At 41.9% G+C, this 17,042-nt stretch overlaps 1 protein-coding gene across 1 annotated transcript in view; it reads left to right on the top strand.

Annotated features, from left to right (window-relative positions):
- LOC106846160 (collagen alpha-2(I) chain-like) overlaps positions 1–17,042 on the top strand; it is a 75,634-nt gene that overhangs the window by 34,444 nt on the left and 24,148 nt on the right. The window contains exons 13-15 of the mRNA XM_070484704.1: positions 79–8,610; positions 9,193–9,279; positions 12,556–12,728. The gene's annotated coding sequence lies outside the window, so the exon portion shown is untranslated. The remainder of the gene's footprint in view (positions 1–78; positions 8,611–9,192; positions 9,280–12,555; positions 12,729–17,042) is intronic.

Genomic DNA, 17,042 nt, shown 5'->3' with positions numbered 1-17,042 from the left:
TTTTTTAAGATTGACATCTGAGCTAATAACTGTTGCCAATCTTTTTTTTTTTCTCTTTTTCTTCCGAAATCCCCCTAGAATGTAGTTGTATATTTTCGTTGTGGGTCCTTCTGGTTGTGCTATGTGGGATGCCACCTCAATGTGGCCTGACGAGCGGCGCCATGTCCATGCCCAGGATCCGAACCAGCGAAACCCTGGGCTGCCAAAGCAGAGCACGCGAACTTAACCACTCGGCCACAGGGCCAGCCCCCATAGGTGTGTCTTTTGCAAATATTTTCTGCCAGTCTGTGGCTTCTCTTTTTGTTCTCTTGGGAGGATAATTTGTTTCCTTTGCTCCTTAATATTTGATTTTAAACATGGGAGTCCAAAATTTAATAGTATGGTTTGAGGGGGAAAAAAAACTTGGTTGAGAATTTGCCCTGAAAAAATCTGAAGTGTTTAAAGTTAAGTTTACTTCATATTTAATAACATTTAAGTTATAACAATTGCAACTATGTGCTCATTCCTGGAATAAACAAAGAGTCAAGTGTTGATGGAGAGAAGTTTGGGTATAAATTTTCTGACAAAATTATATGTCAACTATAATGACATCTTTTGATTCACTCCTAATTGTACAACACCATCATAAAGGTGGTCATTTTTTTATGAAAAATATTTGAGAGTTTCAAAAATTTTCCCAGGAGACTGACTCTCTTAATTATCCTTCTTTTGTGAAGGTCCTAAAACATCACTCCCCCTGTTTGTTTTCTCACCTTCAAATATAACTGGCCTAACTCTCTGACATCCTCCTTTGCTGCTCCATGAGTGATTTGAGTATATCTCCAGCATCAACTTTCTTGGCATCTTGAAATCTCTACTCATGGACAGTCAACAAGAGAGGCCAGCAACAAGACTGTTGAAAGGAAGGTCAGGAACATGCACCCCTGAGTGAAGCAGGGAGGGGTGTTTGAGAACATCACCCAAGGGCAAATCTGTCTAGGGAAAGAGTTCATGTGTTTTCAGTTGTACGAGGAACAGTTGGATCATGGGTGGAAGTGTGACTCTGTTATTCTCTTTATGTGGAGGTTAAGTATGGGTAAAGGCAATGCGTGTGGGTGCCATGCTGACACATGATGAAGCCGTCACAGCGATCAGTGATGTAAGCGGTGAGTTCTTTAGTGAGTATCATTGTGTTGATGGCCAATGCAGCTTCCCTCAGCATCATCCAGCCCATGGAGGGCCTGGGGTAATGGGGATCCCAATGGTCCCTTCCCACAGTTCAGTCGGAACCAACTGAGTCTTTTATGGCCAGGAAGGAAGTCTCCTAGCCCCCACACCACCAGGGCCATGAGAGCTGCGGCCGCCATCCCTTCCAAGATGGATGAGGTGTCTCAGGACCTTTCTGCTCACCTCTGAGAAGGAGGCCTGTCCTAGGGAGCAGGTGTGGATCTGGTCAGGCCTCTTTGCTTCATACCATGCAGGACTGACACCTGACCCTTCTAAGTCAGCACCTTTCTTTCTTTTTTTTTTTTTTTAAAGATTTTATTTTTTCCTTTTTCTCCCCAAAGCCCCCCAGTACATAGTTGTATATTTCTCATTGTGGTTTCTTCTAGTTGTGGTATGTGGGACGCTGCCTCAGCGTGGTCTGACGAGCAGTGCCATGTCCGCGCCCAGGATTCGAACCAACGAAACACTGGGACACCTGCAGCGGAGCACGCGAACTTAACCACTCGGCCACGGGGCCAGCCCCCTAAGTCAGCACCTTTCTGATACCTACTATGGGGCTTTAAGAATGGTTAGTGGTTACTTTGGGGGGGGCATACTGAGTAGGAGGGACATGGGGAGCCAGCTAGGCAGCTGGAGATGACCTGAACATCTTGATCTGGTAGGTGGTTCCACAGAGCCATACACGTGTAAAAATTTTATTGAGCTGTTTAAAAAGATATGTGTAATTTGAAATGTGTATTTTTAAACTCAATTTAAAAATATTATTTTAAAATAATTTTTCTAAGGATGAAAAGAGGCCAAAGTAGGTAGTGCTTTAAAAGCAAGTGCTTCCGGTGGTGATGGTTGCAGGACCTTACAAATATACTGAAAACCACCCATTATATACTTAAAATGGTAAATTTTGGGGTGTTTGAGTAATATCTCAATTAAAAATTCCCACCAAAGTGACTCTGTGATCTTTGCAAGTTGTTTAGCTTCTCTGAGCCTCATATTATTCATCCTAAACCCAGCTTGTTTTCTTACTATGTCAGAGAAGGGGGAATGGATATTGGCGACAATTACCGTCTTGACTCTAAGTGGCCTGGAAGGTCTGGACCAAGCCCACCTTTCCGATGACTCTCAGCATCATAACCCCCTGTTCTGTAGTCTGTGCACGAACCTTCTGAGAGTTCCTCTAGTGCGACCTGCTCCCTCCGCCCAGGACGCCCCCTCACCTGGTGAAATCCTATTCAGCCTTCAGGTCTCAGGGCAAGCAGGGCTTTCTTAGGGAAGGCTTCCTTGACCCCTAAAAGAAGTTAATTCCCTTTAAAAATATATCTTCACAGGGGCTGGCCCGGTGGCACAGTGGTTAAGTTCTCATGTTCTGCTTCGGCGGCCCAGGTTCGCCAGTTTGGATCCCGAGTGTGGGCCTAGCACCACTTGGCAAGCCATGCTGTGGCAGGTGTCCCATATATAAAGTAGAGGAAGATGGGCACGGATGTTAGCTCAGGCCAGTCTTCCTCAAAAAAAAAAAAATATATATATATACATGTATCTTCACAGAATCCCAGTCCTTCACTTCAGAGCAGTCACGCGTTGCTTAATGACAAGGATACATTCTGAGTAGTGTGTCATTGGGTGGTTTTGTCATTGTGTGAACATCATAGAGTGCACTTACACAAACCTAGATGGTACAGCCTGCTACACGCCTAGGCTATATGGTGCTGATCTTATGGGACCACCATCATATATGCGGTCTGTTGTTGACTGAAACATCGTTATGTGGCTCATGGCTGTATTTCAGCTGTATTTTTATTACACAATTATTTGATTAAACCTTTTTGCTCTGCCATATGTAAGCCCCATGAAGGCAGGGGATGTGTGTTTTCGCTTACCATGATGTCCTTTGCGTAGAAGAGTGTGAGCTTTCCCTCAGTATTCATAAAATGGATGAATGACTGAATCAGAAACCCTGACACAGAGGTGCAGAGGCCCTTTTGCAAGTTTTTTCTGCTGTTCCTTAAAAGACTTGGAATCTGCGTCTCGTCACTTCTAGTTCAAAATATCACCAGATTCACATTTTTAAATTAGTTCAAAGTATCAGAAATGTTGACCTTGTTCATACCTCCATGTGCCACCTGGCTGCACATTAGAGTGGCATCTGCACATTAGGGTGGCGAGAAAACCCATGCGCTGAGGCAGTAATTCGATTGGACGTGTAGGAGGCAATGTTCAACTTCAGAGAGGAAAATCATCTCATGAAAACCTCATTGACTGTGTTAAAATCACAGTCCACGTGCCAGAAAACATATGGCGTGACCTTTAGAATGAAACAGGTATTAATTCAGTCTCGAGGCCCCAACGCTAGCTGTGTGGCATTGGACAAATTACTTCCCCATTTTGAGTCTCAGTTTTCCTTAAGAGAAAAACTGGGAAAAATAACTGCCTACTTTCTGAGGTCATTGTGAAGTCTAAGTGTAATAATGTGTAGAAATGACTTTGCACCACGCTTGTCACAACGTAACAGCTTACTTCATGTTAACCTTTATTATTATCACAAGAACGTAAGTTACCTGGGAGCAGGGACGATGTTTGTTCTCTGCTGTATCCCTAAGAGCTTAAGTCATGTCTGGCACATAGAAGGCACTTAATACTTGTTCAACAAATACTTGGCAGTCATGGGGGGAGGGCAGAAAGAAGGATGGGAAAGATTTTTAAAATAATGTGACTTTTAATAAAAGAAAAAATAAGATCACCTTATCCAACAGCACCAAATTCCCCTGTTTATTTAGGAAATTGAGGGTCTTTTTTTCTTTTTTCTAAAACATGATAATATAATGAGGAATAGGATGCAGAATTTGCATGAATGTTTCAGATAAAACTTGAGGCTTCCAGTAGATTTCACGCTGGAGGAAGCTGCTTGAGCCACGCCTTAGAGCTCGGGGAGGCCAGAACATTGCTCTCCTCCCTCACCAGAGGCAGTGAGATGAGCAGCTGTGGGCAGCATATGAGTCTTGTATTTCTTAGCATGGAATTCAGGTCTTATGTTTTGGGCCCATGACAAAGCCAGGTCACAGGTATCTGGCTCCATGTGACAGTTATCCTCCATACCAAGGGAAGATGTGACCCTCCAAAACATGAGACTTAGGGGCTGGGTCCCCCAGGCCTGGCATCTGCTCAGAAACCGAAAAGGAACCATTGATCCTCCAGGTATCTCATGGGGCCTGCAGAGGTGGAGAATGCCCTGGCGGAGCTCCCAGCTTGCTGAACAGCCCAAGCCAGTTTGGGGGGAGGTGAGGAAGAGGACACAGAGGTCATCGTGTCTGTGTGTGGGCACTGGGGAAGGCAGGTGCAGGGGGAAACTCCCAGTTCTGATGTACCCAGAACCTAGGGTGGGGGTGGGGCACAGTTGATGTGTGTGCATTTACACTGTCTGGCCACCAGGGGACATTGTGGCCTCATCTGCGACTAAAAATGCTGCCGCTGCTGCTGACATCTAATATTTAATGAACTCTTATTATGTGCCTGCTCATTTATCCCTCACAACAACCTAATGAGTTCAGGACTCTTATAGATGAGGAAACAGAGGCCTAAAGAAGTTAAGTAAGTTGCTCAAATGACACCGTGGTGGAATCAGAATGGGAATCTAAGCAGTCTGGCTCCAGAGCATGCATTCATTGACTCTACAGGTGTTTACTGAGCATCTTCTGTATATGAGGCTCTGTGCAATTAATAATATAAAAATAATAAATCACCAATACTTCTTAAATACCCACTGGCCTTCAGCCAAAAACATACAATAATAGTAAATATGTATATAGGAAAAAATATATACATAGGAAAAATGATAGGAATAATGATAAATTTAAACTAGCCAGATGTCTCATATGCATTATCTCATGGAATCTTTACAGAAACCCTGTGAAGAATGAACCTTACTGCCCCCATTTCACAGAGAAAGAAACTGGGGTTACGAGAGCTTAAGTAAGTTTCCACGGTGTAGAGTGGAGATTGGAAGTCCTGGGACTTGAGCCAGGTCCCATCCTTTTCCAAAGCCGCCATGCGCTTAAGCACTGTCGGCTCAAAAGTCAACTTCTCTTTCCTTTCCTTCATGAACATTTACTTTTCAAACCATATAAGTGGTTGGCACTCAACCTGAGCCCGCCATCTGGTTCTGCGCTGCAGGGGGTGAAGGCGTTTATTGTCCTTACCCCGTAGTTCCCGTCCCAGGACTGAGACCAGCTCACCAAGGAGCGGCAGCAGCACGTGAAGTCAGGGACAACCCCATAAAGAATCTGAGGAAGGTGACAAGCGCTAATGGATGGGGCTGGTCCCCCTGAGTGGTTCACAGTGCTCTGCTCCCCAAATCTCATAGGATAACAGAGTGAAGCTTAGGTAGCCAACAGCACTAGCCTTTTCCTCTGGAGAAAAAGCAGTTTTTAGCACAGGCCACTAACAGGTGGGGCTTTTGGTTATATCTTTATGGCCTTTAATGGCTACACACCTTCAAGGCACCAGTTCTGGGAGGACAGATGCCCCTGGGAGATAATGATGCTGATGTGCACAGGGGCTCAGCATGAGGCTTCTTGTTGTCCTTATTACAGTCTTTGGATACAGGCATGGACACTCTCATTTTAGGGAAGGAAACCTGCTCAGGGTCACACAGCTGGAAAGCAGCACAGCTGGGTCTCGAGCCCAAGGCTCCTGGCCTGCCCTCCAGGGGCCATGAAGGGCTCCCCTGCATGGGAGGCTCACACTGGCTTTGGGGAGCAAGTGCTTCCTCGGCTGCAGGAATGATCTCCCCTGTTCCCGGCCCCCAACCTCTGTCACTTCTCCTTCTCCCCCTCGTCCCTGCTGGAGCTATGATCAGGGTGACCCTGGCATCCTTCGTGGAAGTCCCCAGTCCCTTACAGACTGGGCCTCTGTCCCGTTCACTTCTGGGCTGGTCTGATTTCCACGCCTTCTATACTGGTCTCTCCTTGTGTATCCAGGACGGCCCATCTCTGGGGCTCTTTAGGCAGCCAACAGCATCTAAACAGAATTAATAGGCACTGTTGTTTTGTTGTCTTTGTTTTTGTTTTCCTTGTTTTTTATGAATTCTTTATATTTGTGGTAAAAGACATTTATTTTCCATTATAACAGTGATAGAATATTTCCTGTTTGCTATAAATTTACATAATAATAAAAGTGGTGGGATTTAAAGCAATGATTTTAAGCTGCTATGGGCCTGAACAAGTTGGGGAAACACTGTGTGCAATCATGCAGAACAGCGCCTTAGGGAGCTCAGGACGGGGCCCAGGAGAGATGATCTCCAGTGGGGTTTGTCCTAGTCATCTGGGTGCCTGAGCCCCTGTCCACCTGCTTGGCTCTCCCCGTCCATCACTCCTGGTGCTACCAAGCTCCCTGGGTGTTGTCCCCAGGTCCCCCAGGAGAGAAGCTGATGAACTTTCTCTCTTAAAATGCTCACTTTCCTGGAGATCAATCGTGAGAGTGAGTTTGGATTTTCCCCACTGAGGTTCATAATGTAAAGTTGATGCTAACAGGCAGCAGGGTGACAGACAAGTGACATGTTCATCACTGTTTCAGGTGTGAACCTGTCTGTTTAATCGGGGATGATTTTGAGACCATACAATCTTGTCACAGAGTGGAATTCCCAGGGCAGGTGGAGACGTATTTTATTGGCATGTTATTATGGTCATTATCATTCAGTTCCAATATAGTCTTTGACCCTTATTCTTAAGGGTACTTCTCAATTCCCAAACTTATGGAAATTTCCAGTCTGTGTTTTTATCATGGATTTCCAGCACCATTACTTTATGATCTCAGAACATGCTCTGTGTGATTTCATTCCTCTGAAATATATTGAGATTTGCTTTATATCCAAATAGGTTTAATTTTTATTTAATTTTTGTAAATGTACCACATGTGCTTGAAAATAATGTATACTCCACAGTTGTTTGGTGTAATAATTTCTCTCTGTATATATTTCTATCAGGCTAAGATGCTTTGCTGTTCTAATCTTCTGCATCCCTACTGATGTTCTGTCTGCTTAGTCTGTGAATTGCTGAGAGGGAGGGTAACCATCTCCTACTCTGCTTGTGTATTTGATTCTTTTTGCAGTTCCGTCATCATTTGTTGTATATGGTTTGCACCCAAGGCTGACTGTGGGGAAATCAGGAGAGTTCCAGAAAGAGGGGGTTTGAGTTGGGAAGGACCAGAATCACAAGGTCCTGGAAGGTTCCAGAGAGGAACTGTCATTAGGATCAGGTGTGGCGGGGAATCAGGTCAGGGAGGGGTGTTCTATAAATGAGGTCACATGGGGTCCACTATGATGGAACAAGGGGAAGGCAGGAGATTGGTCAAGAGAGAGTACCACAGTCCCCAATTATCTGAGGGGGATACATTCCAAGACCCCCAGGGGATGCCTGAAACTGTGGATAGTACCAAACCCTATATACTCTATGTTCTTTCCTATGCATGCATACCTGTGATAAAGTTTAATTTATAAATTAGGGCCAGTAAGAGATTAACAACCATCACTAATAATAAAATAGAATGATTACAACAGTGTACTGTAATAAAAGTTATGTGAATGTGGTTTCTCCCTCAAAGTATCTTATTGTACTGCACTCGCCCTTCTTCTTCTTGTGGTGACGTGAGATGATACAATGCCTACCTGATGAGGTGAAGTGAGGTGAATGCCATAGGCATTGTGACATGACGTTAGGCTGTATTGACCTTCTGACCATACTCAGAAGGAGGATCATTAAGCCATGACCGTATCGATGGTTCAATGTCAGGAGCAGACTATGTCAATGGCTTGGGATCCAACAAAGGGATGATTCATGTCCTGGGCAAGACAGAGCAGGACGGCGAGGGAGTCCATCACGCCACTCAAAACAGTGCACAATTTACAACTTATTAATTGTTTATTTCTGGAATTTTCTATTTCATATTTTTGGGCCACAAGTAACTGAAACCAAGGAAAGTGAAACCGTGGATAAGGGGCACTACGCTATAAAGCATCTGGGTTGCTAAGGCCGCACCCAACAGGAGAAGGCTCAGAGGAGGCTCATCTCCTCCAGCTGCTACTGAGAGTCCACTTCACCTGTCCTGTGTCCCACTGACCTGCTGACCTACTGACCTCTCTGAAACGTCCTACCACCCCTCTCAGGCTTGGTCTGCTCTGTGCCCCCCACACCACCCCCTCAGCCCTTTTCCTACCCAACTTCTCTCTTTTTTACCACACCCCTCCCTGTCCCCATTCTCAGTTCCAACCCTGCCCACACCCAGACCCCCTCCCCACCCCTGTCCCGCCCCCACCTCCTCCCTGGCACCTTGAGTGCCGCCTGAGAGAACCAGGACATGGAGGCGCAGAGGCTGCTCTTCCTCTTGCTGGGGTCTCCTGGTCACCGAAACTCGACTGTGAGTAAACCTCGGACATCAGTGGTTCCTTCCTTTTCATCCTGCTGCTTCACACTGTGGTTTAAATAACAGCTTCTTTGGATTTCTTTGAGGGGAACTCGGTCCTGTCTGCCAACAGGGGACCTAAGTGCAGGTTTCTTGAGCAGCCTGGCCAGGCTCTGGCCCCTGCTGTCCTCATCGAGTTCTGGGTCAGCCGACTCTGCTTGTTTTAGGAGCAATACTGTGAAATAGACAGTGAGTTCTGGCTCGCCACTCTAAGAGTTGTGTTTCTAACTAGCTTTGGTTCTCATAGTTTTAACCATAGAACATGCAAGATTCCTCTCTTATGCAAATCTTTTATGCAGTTCAGAAATCTGACATTATGTGCCCTGGTTCAAAATGAAAATGAATGTTGAAAGAAAATATCAATGGTTTTAGATGTTTGGTCTTTAGGATATTCTATATTTAATTTTTATTGGTAGATTAATTCCAGTGTAATTATAATAGTATCTGCCTACCTTAGTTATGCTCATGTCTATATATACTATTCTTATTTATATCTAGAATATAGAATTTTAATTTTTTTCACATTCATTCCTACAGGAAGGGTGTATTTTTGGATATTTTTCAAAGGATTATAGCCAAGTAGTTCATGGAGACACAAAAGAAAACCTAGGCTTCCATTCCAAGGTAAGCTTGTAATTTATTTATTTATTTTTCTTAACAACAAATTGGCTTAGATTCCAACAACGTTTTTCACACAAATATAACAAAGAATCCTAAAATTTATATGGAACAACAAAAATTCCCAAATAGCCAAAGGATTCCTGAGAAAAAAGAACAAAGCTGGAGGTATCATACTCCCTGATTTCAAGATATACTACAAAGCCATAGTAACCAAAACAGCATGGTACTGGCACAAAAACAGACACACCGATCAATAGAACAGAATCGAGAGCCGAGAAGTAAACCCACACATTTATGGACAGCTAATATTTGACAAGGGAGCCAAGAGCCTACAATAGAGCAAGGAGAGTCTCTTCAATAAACGGTGTTGGGAAAACTGGACAGCCACAAGCAAAAGAATGAAAGTCGACCATTATCTTACACCATACACAAAAATCAACTCAAAATGGATTAAAGACTTGAATGTAAGAGCCGAAACCATGAAACTTCTAGAAGGAAACATAGGCAGTACACTCTTTGACATTGGTCTTAGCAGCCTATTTTCAAGTACCACGTCTGACCAGGGAAGGGAAACAAAAGAAAAAATGAACAAATAGGACTACATCAAACTAAGAAGCTTCTGCACAGCAAAGGAAACCATCAACAAAACGAAAAGACAACGTAACAATTGGGAGAAGATATTTGAAAACCAAATATCAGATAAGGGGTTAATATCCAAACTATACAAAGAATTCATACATCTCAACAACAAAAAAACCAACAACCCAATTAACAAATGGACAAAAGATCTGAACAGGGATTTCACCAAAGAAGATATACGGATAGCCAACAGGCATATGGAAAGATGCTCAACATCATTAGCTATCAGGGAAATGCAAATCAAAACTACAGTGAGATACCACCTCACTCCAGTCAGAATGGCTATAATTAACAAGACAGGAAACAAGTGTTGGAGAGGATGTGGAGAGAAGGGAACTCTCGTACACTGCTGGTGGGAGTGCAAAGTGGTGCAGCCACTATGGAAAGCAGTATGGAGTATCCTCAGAAAACTAAGGATAGATCTACCATATGATCCAGCTATCCCACTGCTGGGTATTTATCCAAAGAACTTGAAAACACAGATGCACAAAGACACATGCACCCCTAGGTTCATTGCAGCATTATTCACAATAGCCAAAACTTGGAAGCAACCTAGGTGCCCATCAAGGGATGAATGGATAAAGAAGATGTGGTATATATACACAATGGAATACTACTCAGCCATAAGAAATGATGAAATCCGGCCATTTGTGACAACATGGATGGACCTTGAGGGTATTATGTGAAGTGAAATAAATCAGAGGGAGAAAGTCAAACACCATGTGATCTCACTCATAAGTAGAAGATAAAAACAATGACAAACAAACACATAGCAATGGAGATTGGATTGGTGGTTACCATAGGGAAGGGGGGAGGGGGGAGAGGAAAAGGGGTGATTAGGTTCACATGTGTGGTGATGGACTACAATTAGTTTTGGGGTGGTGAACATGGTGTAATCTACACAGAATTAGAAATACATGACGATGTACATCTGAAGGCTGTATAATATTATAATCCACTGTTACTGCAATAAAAAAATTTAAAAATAAATTAAAAAAAACAAGTTGGGTTAAAGATTTGTAAGTTAAATTCTATTAACTATTTTTTTAAAAATGTTTGAAATGTTTTGTCAGGAAAATAAAAAACTCTAACAGTTTGTGAATTTAATTTTTCTTTCTGCTACTAGATTGAGGAATAAGGTGGTGTATAATATGTAGGACTTATTTCAAGAATACAACTTGTTGAATTTTGATATATGTGTACAGCCGTGTAACTATCACCACAATGAGATAATAAACATATCGAACGCATCCAAAAGGTTTCTCAGGCTCCTTCGCCTCCATCTGCCTTCACCTCCCTTTATTACCACACCCATTACCCTCAATGAATGGTGTATAGTTTATAGATTTTTATGTAGTGGAGTCATATAGGATTTTTTTTCACTCTGTATTCTTTGTCAGCAAAATCATTTAAATGTTTACCCATAATATTTTATTTATTAATAATTTGTTCTTTTTCATTGCTGTGTAGGGCTCCTTGATATGGGATATACCACAATTGACTCATTCTCTACCTGAAAAAAGCCATGGGGCTGGTTATTTCCCTTTGGTCATGCCCCTTAAAACATAAACCTGGAGTAGCACCTCTGCAGGACTGTCCAGTGTGTACTTGGAGTTTGCAGTTCCATGATGAACTGGTTGAGAAAAAGCCCAATTGGGAATGTGCTAAAATTTTTTTAAATATCTAGTACATTAATAACAATTATTTTTGGAATTCTCGTTCAATAGAACAATCACTGACGTGGCATTTTGGTCTTGCTAATTACCACCAACATTTTATTATGGGGATTTTCAAACACACAGCAACATTGATTCACTAACATTTTACTAAACTTGATTTATGACATACCTATCCATACATTTCTCTACCCATCCATCAGTCCATCTTGTTTTTGATGTATCTCAAATTAAATTGCAGCCATGAGTATATTTTTTCCTAAATTCTTCAGCATGCCTGCCAGTAACTAGAGTTCAATATTTATTTACATATTTTAATTTTAATGTAAAACTACATAGAGTGAAATACACAAATCTGAGTTTTGACAAATACATATACCAGTATAATCCAACTTCATCAGATATATAATATTACTGTCATCCCGGAATGTTCCCTTACCCTCCTCCCAGTCAGTGCCTAACCTCATCATAGGTTAAGTTTGCTTGTTCTAGAACTTCATGTAAATAAACATGTGCCGTATGTGCTCTTTTGTACCTGTCTTATTCTGTTCAGCACAGTGTTCCTGAGATTCACTCATGTTGTTGCATGAATTAGTAAATAATTCATTCCCACTGTTGAGCCATATTCTTTTGAGTGAATGCTTCTGTTTGTTTAATGTACTGTCTTCAAGGCAACATTTGGAACTAAGTAAGGTATCTAGTTTTCCAGAACATACAGTTAAATCCAGAGCATTCAGTGCAGAACAGTTCTCAGGAGCAGTCTGCACATGCTAAGTGGAAACCTTTGTCTTTATTTACATTAAATGTAATAAAATTAAAATCTAGGATCTTAGAGAAATTACGCATATTAGTGCCATAGACATTATCACCACTTTGGTTTATACAAGCCTCAAAAGTTGATTATTTCTGATTAAAGTCATATTTCTTTTGACTTAATTTTTTTTGTCTTATGTTGACCTTCAAGTGATAAAATTCAACTTATCAAAAGAAAGGTGTGATTGAGAGAGATTCCGGCCCAGCATTAGACACAAGAACTGGTAGGGTCCCAGGTGAACTGGAAATTGAGCCCTGCTTCAAGATGCTGCCTACCTGGGAACTGCTCTATTGGCCATTTACTTCTGGAACACTGTCCTTGCTGTGAGTATATTACAGTACTTTTAGGTAGACTTTGAATCATAAATATGCAGGGGGGTTTTATAGTCACTGGCCTTTTCATTTGTTTCCTTTCAGATTATTAACAAGTACACAAATTAATGTTTGAAATGGAAGCAACTTTGTAACATATTCTAATCTTTTTTAATAAAGGACTCAATAAACAATTATAAACTCCATAAGAAAACTTCAAGCTCTAAATCCTTTCTATCAAAAAGAGATAAATATTAACTGCTTGATAGCCTCTTTCATACACTGTTAGGGAATTGTGAATTCTCATAACCATTCTTAGATACAGGTTAATAATATTTATCTGAAACCTTAAAAATGTTCATTTTCTTTTTTTGAATATAATTCCACTTCTTGTAATCTATCCTCATGAAATAATGAATTCATCCTCATGAAAGGCATGCATTTAAAGACCTTGTATGAAGATATTTAATAGGACAGTATTGATTACAGTGAAAATGTAGCAACAACCTAAATGACACTTAGTAGGAGAATTGTTAAATTATTGTACATCCACACAGTGAAATGCAGTCGGCCCTCTGTATGTGCAGGTTCTGTATCAACTAAGGGATCTGAGCATCCTCTGATTTTGGTATCCGCTGGGGGATGGATACCAGATCGCTGGAACCAATCTCCTGAGGATACTGAGGGATGACTGTATCAGGCAGCTTTTAAAATTCGTATGTTTCAAAGACATTTCAGGAAATGGACAATGCTAATGTCAGGTGGAAAAAGCAGAAACCGTGAGCTTCTATACAGAGTATTTAAAAATGTATATGCTTCTATATATACCTAGAATGAAAAAAATGCTGCATGAAACTACCATAGAATGATAAGAAAAAGTACTTATCTGTAGAGGACAAGATAATTTTTTATTTTTCTTAATGTATCTGTTTACAAAATTTTCTGGTTTGATTGTATACTATTGTGTTTAGCAAATGCCCTTTTCTTTGAAAAGCATTTTACTCACCAAACATGTATAAGCAATCTTTTCTCAATAGACCAGGATGAAACTTGAAGACATGGTTAGACTAAGACCAACTCTATGGCACAGTTAACTGATATGCATAACTCACCTTAATAAAGTGAAATGATTTCTGATACCAGACAAAGAAGCATCTTCTGTTCACATTCTGCCATATCCCCTCATCTCTCCACACATTCATGTCCAAGGCATCCTTGGACTTGATTTATATTTTAGGTTCTTTTAATATGTTAATTGTGGAGAGAGCAGGACATGAGTATGTTTGGTGATGGTCCCACCCAATCCCTCAGTTATCTAACATAACTGGGAACAAATTATTCTGTATAAGTGAGCTTTGCAAATGACTGAAACTGACCAAAGTGGCAGACTTTTGGGTGCAAACATTCTAAAATTAAGAACAGATTTCTGAACTTCTTAATTGTAATGGACCTATCATTGTAAATGAATTTTTCCCCATGCATATTGCTTGGGAAATTCCTTGAAAGCAAAGGTCTTTCTTGTGGGTTCCTGGGATATCTTCTTCCCCCTTGCCCAAGGGATTCCTTCAGAAGAAAGAGAATCAGAGTACAACAGAGCTTGGAGCGGGAGAAGGGGAAAGCACTTCATGTTCCCACTGCTTCTCTCATTTGAAATGCCCCTCTGCTCTGATTTTCAGGGGACTCTTGTCTTGGTCCTGATCCTGCCCCTCAGCTGAGTTGCTTAACTCTTGCATCCTCATCCTTCCTCTCAGTTGCCATTCATTGCTCCTCCTGCTTGTCACTGCCTGTGGGTAGGGTGTCATCAGGTAGAGGAAACTCAATGTCTGCTGAGCAGCATGTGATGTTAGAGGAACATCCGTGACTTTCCCATTGGCCTTCTCTGGATGCGTTTCCTGTGAAAACATATTATAAGTGGTGTTTTGATACTGCAGTGATATTCTTGTCAAGTTTTCCAGGCTGAACTCAGCATCTGATGACCATTTATAACTTTTGATTGGGGAAATATGTTCTAGAGGCCAAGAAAATGTGTCTTTACATGTTGTTTAATTGGGGCCCCGCCTGGGTTTTACTGAGCAGTAATTCAGTGATGTCTTCAGGAGATGACTCAGGTTTGGGAAGACTTTTTGCTTTTCTGGAAATGTTAGCTGTCATTACTATTGTTGCTTGTGCATTTTCTCTAGCCATCTCCCTTTGATTTCTTTTCTTTTCTTTGGTGAGGAAGATTAGCCCTGAGCTAACATCTATGCCAATCACTCTCTATTTTGTATGTGTGTCGCTGCCACAGCATGACTGATGAGTGGTATAGGTCCATGCCTGGATCTGAACCTGCGAACCCAGGACCACCTAAGCAGAGTGAGCTGAACTTAACCACTACGCCACAGGGCCAGCCCTTCCTGCTTCATTTCTGATTTGACAACCTTTGTCGTTAGTGATCTGGGAAAGATCATAAGACCTGATTTGTTGGAATTGTTTGTTAGTTGAGCAAATAGTCAACACTGAATAAAAGATTTCTAAGGTGTTTCTGGTGAGTGAAAAGGCATATCTTAGTCCAAAGGTTTTGCCTTTATTTTTGTTGTCTTGGAGGCTTGAAAACAGTCCTTGGTTCTGGACTTTATTATGGCTGTTGGAGTTGACAAAAATAATGCCAGGTGAATGGTGCATTAGCATATCAATTTTAAAGTGTCTGCCATTTCCGTTTTTAAAGTGAAGTACATTGGTGTGCATTTAGTAGAATGTAAGTAGAGCTTTTGTTCCAAAATAAGATATTTACCTTAATTCTCTTTATCAGAAATGGCTTATGAAATATCACCAATTAAATAGGAAATTCTTTCTTTTGCTTATACTTCCATGAATTTATTATGCTGAACTACACCATTATCATAATACCATTGGATTATTATTTTGACTGTATGGTCAGGAACCGTAGATTTATAAAAAATAATATGTTTCACATTAAATGTAATTTTGTTTCTCCCGCTTCTAGGAAGGCCGCCAGAGTGTCAAGGTAAGATTTCAGGCTTCTGTTTTCTTTGTAATATTTTCTCAATACACATGTTGATGTGGGTTCTAATTCAGCTAGAAGTGAATACATTGACTTCTCAGGTCTAGTTGGTCTGCTAACTCTTGACAATTTTACTATTCCTGGAGACCAGGAGGAGGAACAGAGAAGGGGAGGAGTTTAACTCTGATTAGAAATGTTTAGGAAGCCAGTGATGACATGAGTCTGAAAGTTGGCGGGGGTACTTTGACCTAGCAATTGGGGGAAATGTAAAGATGATCAAGATTCTATATGAGCCTATCAAGAAGCTTAAGGCTTAGAGAAGAACCTAACTACCGCCAGGCAAACTGTGTGTCACAACAGAGGTTTAACCTGTGTGTTCTGAGTCTTCAGTGGAAGGAGCCTCTAAAGCCAGTGGAGAATGAGGCGAAGTGCGTAGGATGCAAAGTGGGGCTAATGCATTCTGCATGGGCTTCATAGACTGTGACGATTAAGTGATGCTGTCTGTTGAGAACCAGGGTGGCTGTCGGGCACACAGTAGGCCCTCAAAAGCTGGTGTCTCTTATGGTGAATGCAGCATCGGTGGTAGAGAGAAGTGTGGCCTGAGGGCAGCAGACCTCTCACGTCATGCAAATAGAAGATAAGTTTGTGCTTTGGGGTCAAACAGTAGAATTAAATGCCTGTCAGAAGATTCTGGAATCCTGGGCCATGTTCTAGGTGCTTTATATGTGTCATCTACGTGTAAAGTGAGTGTTTCATGCATGTTGTTTACCTAGATAGTGGGTGGTAACATTTGCATCTTTGCAGTGATATATCTTGTGACTTAGAGAAATTGTGAGTTATCCAGGTCCTGTAATGACCAAGTGATAAAGCCAAGGTTGTACCCAAATGTGTTTGATTCCAAGGACCTTGTCCTCCTGAGCCACCCACCCTGGTTCTCAGGAAGGGGAATCTGCTGAGCAGCAGAAAGGCATTGGAGGCCTTTGAGTAGCCAGCCAAGTGACATTTAGAAGAATCTCTCTGGAGGCCTGACCCTGCGGCCGGGAGATTAAGTTCACGCGCTCTGCTTCGGTGGCCCAGGGTTTCACTGCTTTAGATCCTGGGCGCAGTCATCAAGCCATGCTGAGGCAGCGTCCCACATAGCAGAACCAGGACCTACAACTAGAATATACAACTATGTACTGGGGGGCTTTAGGGAGGAGGAGAAGAGAGGAGCAAGAGGGGGAGGAGGAGGAGGAGAAGAGAAGATTGGCAACAGATGTTAGCTCAGGTGCCAATCTTTGAAAAAAAAAAAAAAGAATCATCTCTGGGTAATTTTTCAAGGGTGG

Source organism: Equus asinus, chromosome 14 (genome assembly GCF_041296235.1).
Source record: "Equus asinus isolate D_3611 breed Donkey chromosome 14, EquAss-T2T_v2, whole genome shotgun sequence".
Lineage (NCBI taxonomy): Eukaryota > Metazoa > Chordata > Mammalia > Perissodactyla > Equidae > Equus > Equus asinus.
The sequence above is the reverse complement of the archived record's forward strand: the minus strand, read 5'-3'. Positions and strand labels throughout refer to the sequence as shown.